Below are 10,706 nucleotides of genomic sequence, written 5' to 3' on the forward strand. Positions count from 1 at the left end.
CAAACCCTTCCAACATCCTCATAATCTCAATCCATAACTACCCACCAAATTTTATCCCAAAATTCCCTCGTTTGACCTAACATCAAGCTTAGATTCTGTTTTAATGAATCTTATTGATCAAAATCTCACCTGTCACAAACCTCCATCATTCAAGCTCTATTTGACCAATCACACCCCACCACCATTTTCAATGACCTAAAGAATCCATACAGGTCAAATTTCACAACTAAACACCTCCATTTGATCATTGAAAAAACAAGATTCCATTTCGGGCCCTCTCGTTGATTGAAAAAACATAAGCTAAGACCATGATCTGAACTAAATCAGTCAATCCACACCTCTGATCAAAGATCTGTCACTTCCATCAGATTTGGGATGTTTGAAAATGCCTACCCATCAAATTTCATTCCAAAATTCCCCCGTTTGACCCCTCATCAAACAAAGATTTTATTTCAACAAATCTTATTGAACCCCAACACACCAAATTTCATTACCAGATTCATCCGTTTGACTATTAAACTAGAGAAATACCTTTTTGGCACACCCGATTAAACCGCCACATCAGCTGTCCAACCTAGGATCTTGAGTGGGTGGGGACTGAAGTCAGATCCTTGCTTAAGCCCTTTAAAACACCCGGACCAGTGATTTTGAGCCTAATAAGCTTAAAAAACCTAAAATGTTAAACAAACCCCTACTTAAAATCAAGAAAAGACAAAATAACATTTGAAAGTTCTTCAAGTTTGCGTTAATTTTTTTTCCACTGTCAGACCCAAATACGGGGCTGCAATGTCTGGCGCATCCAATCTTTCATTGGGTGCATGAAACCCATGAGAAACCCCCCAAAACCAAGAAGGTTTGTTGCACAAAGAAGGAAGGGTCAACTGCAAGCCCCTTTTTCTCAAAATCATTGCCCATTTCTGTGAAAAAACTCTACTAAGCTACAAACACTATAGCTGGGTGAGTTTCAAACCCATCTCCTTCCATTTTCTCTCTAAATAGAGGCTCAGCTCGAGCTTGGAAAGGGGAGAAGAGCTTTCCCAACTCCTATAACACACCCAGCTTGCTTGAAATATCGGTATGCTTGTAGCCAAGCTCAAGCCTCATCCTCTGTTTTCCAGTCTCAACACCAGAAATGCCCAACCTAGCTCCTGCCATGTTCAAATTTCATTTGAAGTCATTTTGGCTACTGGAAAGCTTGTTTCAAGGTCGTACACAATAGGTAAGCCTCTCATTCCATCATCTCTTTGCTTTTAGTTTAGTTTCAAGTTGTTTAAAGCTCTAAAATCTTGGGAAATTTGTATTTCCATCATCCTCTAGATTGAGAAAAAGGGTCTTTAGGGAAACTAGTACCTAAGACCCGACAACATCACCTCAAATCAATTCTAGGTGAAGTTGGGAACATTTTCGTCAGATTTCAGGAGCTTTGGACAATCTTGTTAGTGCGAGTTTTTGCTAGAATTTGAGCCTAAAATACTCTCGTAGTGGGCTGCTATAGCAGCTTGGAGAGAGGAGTGCCTAACACCTTCCCTCTCCCAATTCTTTGAACCCAAAGCCTTTCAGTTTAGTGCCTTTCCTTGGCGGAGAACAGAGTCACTATCAAGGCCAGTAAATCGTTTTTCAAACTCGAAATGAGGGCCAATTTCCTCTAAAAATGGGTGGCGACTCCAACTCTTTTGAGCCGGCCATGGGCATCCTGGAGCTCACAACGGCTGATGGGACTGGGTTCTCATTTTTAAAGATTATGGCATTTCTGGTATCCCAGATTGCTTGGAATATGGCCAAGAGTTTCATCATTAAAGATTTTCTTATTTCTAGCAAGCCAAATACTCCACAATATTATAGTTGTGAGAATTAATAGATCTAGGAGCTTATTCTGTATTGACTTGTACTCTCTGATCCATCATTTTAGTCACTTTTGAAAGTAGTATTTGGATTTGGAATGTAACAAGTTGTGTTAATTCCATATCCAAACCAAATACTTTGGGCAAAAGGGCAAGACAATAGCACATGCACCACTGATTCAATCTGACAACCACACAAACTACAAGAACTATCAGTATTGATTCGCCTAACAGCCAGATTTGACCTCCCTAGGACTAAGTTAAGACAACATATCCATATAAAAGATCTGATTTTCAGCTGGACAAAGGTTTTTGTCATTTTTAAGTTCAAGGGCTACCACATCCTTTTTTACACTTGGTTCTTGGCCATGAAATAAGCTAATTTCACAGCAAATCTACCTTGAGGATGCAAGGACCAGAATAGGGTATCCTCACAGTCATGAGCACCCAGGTTGATTTCTAAGGTCTTACTTGACACCTCCGGAAGGAAGTGGTTATTAATCACTTCCATATTCCAAGTCCTAAAGCTATGATGTATCAAATCTTTCACCTTGGAGATATTTAAGGGAGATGGTTGAGGACCAAAAATCCTAAATCCAAAATTTATTAGAAAATTTCAGTTCTTAGGGCAATTCTTGACTTGGGTTTTGGTTATAAAGGGGATAAGTGGAAATTTTGTAAATTTAGCAAAGTTTAGGGGCATTTTTGTAATTTTAGGAAAGTTTATTCAAACCGGGTCTAAGGGAGGTCAAATTGGGATTCTTGACAGATAGTTGGGATTTTGGGTCAAAATGTGAGGGGTTGAGATGAGTCTGAGTGTGCATAAAGGTTTTGCATGTGTAGGCTAATGAGATTGGCCGAAACGGAACCTTTTGGGATGAGTTGGTAGACAAGGGTATTTTCATTTGAAATTTAGCATGGTGGGGTTTTTGGACATTCTAAGTTGATTGGTAGTAGGGTTGGATTGGCCCAACTGGGCCCGAATCAGGCAAATCTAAAAGGATAGTGGTTTGATCAATCTAAGACTTCGAAATGGAATCTTGGTGTGATGACGAGTTAAATTTGACAGTGATATCATATGTTAGGAAAGGAGTGTGGCAGAAAATTAATGGCAAGGGAGGTTTTGAATTTTTAAAGATTGAATCTTGTTTCAAATTTTTTAGACTTTGAAATTGAATCTTGTTTCAAAATTTTAAAAGGATATTTTAGGAATTTTTAAAAATATATTAGTCATGTGATATCATATGTGAATGGAATGTGACAGAAAATTAACAGCAAGGAAAGTTTTAAACAAATGTCAAAAAAGTTAAGGATACTTTAAGACAAAATGTAAACAATAAGGGTAGAGTTAGTCAATTTCCTAAACCATATGGATATTTTAAGAAATTTGCCATTTATTATTTGTCCTTTATTTAATTACATTACCATTAACCTCATAGCATCTTATTTATTTCTCTATTACATTTACTTTGAGATGTTATTTCCTTCAAGTAGTTGCTTATGCTCAACGTTATGTATCTGTTTTATTGCTAATGACAACATCCCTAGCTGTTATATTGTTTATTTGTCTGGAAGTTGTAGATCTACATTCAATACTAAGGTTAATCATTGAGAACGTATTCTTGATTAACTACTAAATCCATTGGATAAGCTTTATTTCACTACATCTTGATTTAAACTAATAGGAAGACTTAGCTTCAATATTTAAGGGAAGCGTTTTAAGTTTAGCCTTTTAGAGTTAAAGTTTTTAATATTATTCCTCATTCACCCACTCTTGGGTAAGGCCATTGGTCCCAACAGGAGTTATGGGTTTGGGGGATGAGTGGAACTGTTAATCCTGTGTTGTGATGATAACAAACACATTTAGAGTACTAATGGTCTATCTTAGAGTGCAACATCTTTAGTAAGCTTCTTTGTGCTTAAATTGGATATAAAGCTAGAATGCTACAAATGATCAAGTGGAAGCTCTATTAAGTATCTATTTGTGCTTCAACATTACACCATCATCAACCTCTCTCTAGTTAGAAAGCTCTAAGAAATCAAGCATCAAGGTTATTTAAGAATTTGAAGGCTTTAGAGCAGTTGAAGATTGATCTGCTACAATAACTCATCAAGGAATCAATATTTATATAACATATTGTATTTATTTGATTTTATATTTTATAGAGCCTTGATGTAAATTAGTTGTATAATGCATCTCATAAATGCTTAAAAAGACTGAACTCAGTCATCCTTAGAAACCATAATCCTTTGGGGTTTAGTTCATTGGATTTCTTAAGCTTAATCATGTTATGAAAGTCAAGAAACATCTTTTAAAGCCAAAGGAAAAGTTTCTAAAACCTCTTGGTAGAATGTGCCAAGGTTTCGAAGCGTTTAGTTTTTTTTTCAATCAAATTGGACTTAATTGAGAAAAGTAGTTGACTACTCTAGGTTCATATATCGATTAACTATGATATTCAAGGCATGCATAGCCAAGATTGTGAAAAGTAATCAATTTCCCATATCCATGTGTTGATTACTAGTGAACATGTGTTGACTTACTCAAATTGGATGAGTTCATAGACTTACAAGTTGACTGATAAGGAGAAACCACTTGACTAAAGGAGAAAAAGATTCTTTCCTTTGTATTGTAGCAGACTCTTAGAATAGTGCAACCATCTACCATAAAGAAATTTGACCACTTGAAGGCTCCAATGACTGCTACTAAATCTAGAAATCCTTTTAACATGTTGGAGAGAATTTGAATCATTTCTTGAAGTGTAAAAGATCTCTAATGACTTGAAAATAGTTACTTGCTCTTAATCATTTATAAATAGTGGTTCTTAGCTTGATTTAAAACAAGTAAAAATAAGATCAAAGTTTGTGAAAAAAACAACTTGTGCTTTTACTTGTATATATTGTAAATAGTTGTGTTTTAGAGAGATAAAACTAGAGTTAGAGTCTTTTTGGAGGAGATCCTTGAGTTTCATCAGTTTTAGAGGTGAGCTTTGTTGAAGGCATTGAGTCATCCTCACCCATTTGTTGACTCTCTCTCTCTCTCTCTCTCTCTCTCTCTCTCTCTCTCTCTCTCTCTCTCTTTGAGATGAGCATTTATGAATACTCTAGAAACTTTTTAGTTTCAAATGTAATTGTTTATATTTAGCTATCAAGAGCTTGCTCTTGCATTGTAAACATGCTCCTATGCTTACTAGTGAAACATTTTTGAGTACATAGAAATTGAACACCATTAAGGTCTTGTTGGTTTTTATTTTAAATCTAACTACAAGGTCTTGTAGGCACTCGGAAACTCTACTGTTTTGGGTCTTGTTGGCACTTGTGTAAGTCCAACTAGAAAAGGTATTGTAGGCACCTTTGAAGTCCTACTAGTTAAAGGCTTAGTTGGTGCTCAAGAAGTCCAATCAAATAGTAGAAATCCATAGTGGTGGTCTAAGGTAGAGGATGTAGGTAGGGTTGGCCGAACCTTTATAAAAATCTTATGTGCTTCTTGTTTTTGTTTCTTTTCTTTTAAATTTATAGTTTATTTTATTTGCACTAACTATCTCAACATCGGAAGACTTGAAACCTTGAGATCTTATAGATTTATAGTTTTTTTTTTCTTTTTTGTCTTCCTTTTTATCTACAAGATACAAGGAAGTCATTGTAGTTTGATTTTTAATTTTACTAACTTCATTAACTTTACTAACATTGCTAATTGTTTTGTTTATTATTTTGTTGTTTACTTTTATTGCTCATTTACATTCTTGCATAATTTATTGGGTAAATTACAAAGACCCCCCTTGTACTTCAATTTGCGACAAAGACACCCCTAAACTTTAGCCATTAGACAAAGATCCTTAACCTCAAAAAAGATTCTCATCCGACTGTTTAAAGTTTTCCAAATGCCAAAACTACCCTTTTCTAATTTATTTTATCCTTTTCTTTAATTTATGAAATTATCTTTTTTTTTTACATTTTGTATTGTTCATTGTCTTCTCCAATGGAGAAGATTCTTTTACAAAAAGAGAGAGAAGAGATCAACAACATGAAGCTAGAAAATCAGAGTATGTTGTTTTCCTGGTCGCTTTGTTAAAACAACATTCCTCCATTTGGATCAATTAGGTTTTAAGAAAAAATGACAAGAAAAGAAAACAGAAAAAGTTTAGTGGGATATTTTGATAATTTAATGCCTTTCATCATCTGACTTAACGGCTAAGGGGGTATTTGTCACAATGTAAAAATTCAAGGGTTTTTATTGTCGCAAATTGAAGTATAGGGTGTCTTTGTCACTAACCCCATAGTAGTATAGGGGGTCTTTGTAATTTACCTTAATTTATTTTTTGTAGTTAGTTAAATTTACTTTGACAGCTACCCCATATTTCAGCTATCTTGTGTAGCAGGTCCATATCTTTGCTACTTACTTGTTTGTGGCTGGTCCTCTCTTTCTAGCTACAAAGACATACACCACTAGGTGTAGCTTCAATTTGTTATTATTTTTATTTACATTTACCTTCTCCTTTACTTTCTACAGTTATTTGTACTTATTGTTCTTATTATTCATTAACTGTAGAACCATTAACCAGATAATAGGTTGGAGTTCATAACTGTTTAATTCATTTATCAGCCGCTATCCTAGTAGTCATTATTATTGTGCTTTACTGTTGACTACTAAACCCTGCAGCTCTACTATGACACTTGCTTTTTGTTCTAAAGTTGCAAGTTTTTCAAGTGTTCTATCTTGATCAACTACAGAACCTAATTGTCTAAGCCTTTAATACTCCATTGCAACTTATTTGTTAAAAGGCTTACATTCAGTTTTAGGTGAATGGTCCTGAGCTTGATTGCCTAACGCTGCATTTTGCATTTCTTATTTTAAGGATTTATCTGCTTTTTGTAATTAAAAATTTTGTTCATAGGGCATTTTAAATAAAAAAAGAAGATAAGTCTTTGAAATAAGAAATGTCAAATGCAGCTTCAGAGTCTATGAATTCAGAATGAATTCTAGTGTAATAAAAGTTTTTAATCCTCTTGGATAAGACCATTGATCCCAACAAGGACTACCTAATTCTTCTTGTCAATTAAATAAAGGAATTTAAAAACAATGAGAGATCTAAACAGATTAAATGTGAATATATGACAGACTTGTACCCAAGTTTAATCCAACAAAGTCTTGAAAATTATCAAAATGAACATCTCAGTGTGCATCCATGCCATGCCACTTAATTTCTTTGAAGAGCAAAGGCTTCTTAATTCTTAAATTGGTTTAGTCAACGCCCAATGATCCTTAAGGCTCAGTTTGGAAGGAGTGTAAATACAAATTTATAGAACCTTATATTTTGTATTAATTGCATTGTATATATTTGTATTTATACTCTTTCCAAACTGAGCGTAAAAAGTAATAAAATGGCATAGATGCCATTAATGACAAATTTTAATTTAATCATATCCCATAAGTTTTCTTCATTATTCAATTCAAGTTTAATCGTTTGCCACTTTTTAAGTCAATCTAGCTTTATGAAGTGGGCCCTATCCAGAAGGCTATGAGCTATATATGTTTGGTGGCTAAATAGTAAATAGTAAATATGATTTCGTTTGGTGCATAGCACTTTGAGAGATTTGTATTAATCATGATTTTAAAGATTGGACCGGAAATAGAACCGCTTTGGCCATTAATTCCTGAATCAAATGGTTCAATCGTCTGATCCAAACCTGGGTCGGATGGTTTTGGATCTAAAACCGGACCTGGACCCAAGACCGGTTCCTGAATCAATTGATCCAACCTTCAGATCCAGTTCGGTTTTCAAAATCATGCAAAAATGTGAGAGAGATGACGAATTTTCCATGAACTGTTAGAGAATCTTTATTATTTAAAGGGACGAACCATTTGTAAGGTCTTTGACTGATTGTAGACGAGACTTATTAGGTGAATATGGCCTCATGGTTTGGGAGATGGGCTACCCACCTCATTGAAACACTAGAATTAAGACACGTGGAACCTGGAGATATGAGATGATACGAGAAATCAAAAATATCGCGTTACATGTTTTGCTCTGTATTATTAAGTATCAACGGCCCAACAAGAAAAAAACACTTTTCTTCAAGTTCCATCCATAGGTCTCGTATAAATCTAGTTTCAGACCAAACTCGTATAAGGTTTATAAAAGTTTCCCATCATTCCTCTTTTTTCGCTGTTTTTTCCTTCAAACCAAACACAGCTAGAATTAAGACACGTGGAGCTTGGAGATATGAGATGATACGAGAAATCAAAAATATCGCGTTACATGTTTTCCTCTGTATAATTAGGTATCAACGGCCCAACAAGAAAAAAACACTTTTCTTCTTCTAAGTTCTATCCATAGGTCTCGTATAAATCTAGTTTCAGACATTTTTCTTCTCACTTTCTTAAAACTTCTAAAAGCAGTTCCGTCCCTGCTGTGGAAGAACAGACCGCCGGAAAAACCGTACAACCCAACTCTGATCTCAATAAAATGGGAACCCAAGAAGGATCAAAGACGGTTTCAAATTCTCCGGCGAGAAAGGAGAGAACGGTGAGGTATGGGGAGTGTAGGAAGAACCACGCGGCTCACATCGGTGGATACGCAGTTGATGGGTGTCGAGAATTCATGCCTGCTGGAGAAGAAGGAACCAGTGCTGCCCTCAAGTGTGCTGCCTGTAATTGCCACAGGAACTTCCATAAAAGGGAGGTGGAGATCGAGAGTTTCCGTGACTGTTCATCAAATTCCATGGCTTATAAATAGTTAAAATTCTTATGGTATTAGTGATCTACATGTTGATCTTGTTTTGTGGGTTTGAAATATGATGATAGGTTTGAGATAAGGTCTGTTAGATCGAATATTCATATGTGGTTATGCTTTGATTACCATGTTTGCTGCCTCCAGATGAAAATTTCTTTGTTTTTACTTTTCTTTTGCAGGATAATGATTCAAAAGAAAACACCGACATGGTCGAACATAAAACCATTTCAGTCTTCACTAGGATAAAGAGATGAAACGACTCTCTTGTATCTGTAACAAATTTACTCTCATTTCAGGAAGGAGAAAAATGAAAGGGATCCGAAAAAGACGGAAAAGGAAAAGATGCATCTGAAATGGGTTTCTTTTGTAACTCTGAGAAACTAGCTTCTTACGTAAAAAAAAAAAAAATGTGTAAGTTGTAAAGATTATTGTGTTCGCATTAGTCAATATTTTGTTTGGAATTTGGTTTAAGGAATTTGTTGTTTTATTGGTACTCTCAGTGGGCTCGGATCTCAGGACCGCTACAGCTGTACATTGTATTTAAATATTACCATCACGGGAGATGTTTGGAAAGATGTTTCCAATATATATATATATATATATATATATATATATATATATATATATATATATATATTTTTTTTATTTTTTTTTTTTTCTATTTATATATATCTATTATGGTTTGTTGGTCAATGAAAATGGAAAAAATTACTTAAAACAGTTTTTATCCCACCCATGTGTACCATTCCTTCCTTCTGATATCATTATTATTTAAAGGAATTCTAATCATTGTATGGTGTAACAAAGAAAGAGACATTAATCCACTTTTTTTTTGGGTAAATTGCTGAATTGAGAAATGAAGTTTCTAACCGTTGCTAAAACTTCTCCAGGAAAGTAGATCTCCTCTATTAAATTCCCTAACAAGGGGTACAAAAATGTCTTAAATACCCATGCAAGTACTTGGTACTGCTTTCAGGAAAAAAAACAGAAAACAATACAATCTTTATGAACAATAAAAGAATAGAATTTAAAGTTGCAACTTTACCTTTGGGTGATTGATATGAAGGCTGAATTTGGAAAATAAATCAATCTTGGAAGGGAGATGGGAAGGGTTTGGGGTAGGGATTCATATGAAGAGAAAATTTAGAAAATAAACATTTTGGTCAAAAGTAATTATATGAATATTTTGGACATTTTCATGTGTTAGAGGATTCTAAATGAGGGGTTCTACTTGCAACTTTGTTAGAAAGTTCAGGAGTGATTGAAATTATCAAACTTCAGGGGAGGTTTCAGAATACTCCCCCGGCCCCCCTTTTCTGCTTCATGGGGCTACACAAACAGGGGTAGCCCATTCCCTTCCCTTAACCCTCTCCCCCAAAAAAGAAAAAATTGATCCCAAATTTCAACTCTGACAAGTCAAAGAACCTACCAACTCAACCTACCTTGGGTCCAATAAGTTTTGCTTCTTTCATTGGGATGGATCTTTCATCACATGGTACTACCATGTGCCTTTTGGTTCTAATCTATATGAGACAATTGGTATGAAATCAACGTCTATTTAGTAAATGCAATGGAACCCATTTAGGAGACTTTCGTGGACCAGGATCCATGTTCTCGGATGACAATGACCATCGAATTAACTTCTCATTAACGATTACTGCTCTTCTTTGTAATTGATTCAACCGGTTAAGTAGGTTGTAAAGTGATCCAGTTAAGCTAATTTCTAGCTAAGAAAGTCGATTCCAGATCTCCTGTCCACAAGAACTCTGCCCACAAATTGAGAATTCAGATTAGCTCCTTACAACGACAACCTCACAGTGCATCGCAAGCTGTGCATTGAGGAGTACCTTCCAATAAATGGTAAATGATGATATCAATTTCCGAATATGTTCTCAATGTACGGCTAAGATGCATTGTGAGTTTGGTGTGAAGTGCACTCTCGTAATGAACAAATCTGATCTCACAAATTTAGAAGCGGGAACTGCTTCTCACAAATGGGCGCCTCACAGGCACATACAACATGCATTGAGAACATCTCCCATTAATAATAATTAATAAATACTGGAAATGTTTCCAATGCATGATAAGATGTACCTGTAAGGCACCTTGAGGCGCCAGGTGCGAATAACAGATC

The 10,706-nt window shown here is 35.3% G+C and overlaps 1 pseudogene across 2 annotated transcripts; it reads left to right on the forward strand.

The window, feature by feature from the left end:
* The first annotated feature begins 8,173 nt into the window (after positions 1 to 8,173).
* Positions 8,174 to 9,047, forward strand: LOC148871604 (mini zinc finger protein 2 pseudogene; annotated as a pseudogene). Of its 2 annotated transcripts, none has more exons than XR_016107640.1 (2): positions 8,174 to 8,655; positions 8,752 to 9,047. The product of XR_016107640.1 is annotated as a mini zinc finger protein 2 pseudogene, transcript variant X2 (transcript). The 2 variants fall into 2 exon arrangements; XR_016107639.1 differs by having other exon boundaries at positions 8,174 to 8,589.
* The last annotated feature ends 1,659 nt before the right edge of the window (positions 9,048 to 10,706 follow it).

The sequence above is a fragment of the Nelumbo lutea genome, chromosome 2 (assembly GCF_056320005.1).
Source record: "Nelumbo lutea isolate HS-2025 chromosome 2, American lotus-T2T, whole genome shotgun sequence".
NCBI classification, from domain to species: domain Eukaryota; kingdom Viridiplantae; phylum Streptophyta; class Magnoliopsida; order Proteales; family Nelumbonaceae; genus Nelumbo; species Nelumbo lutea.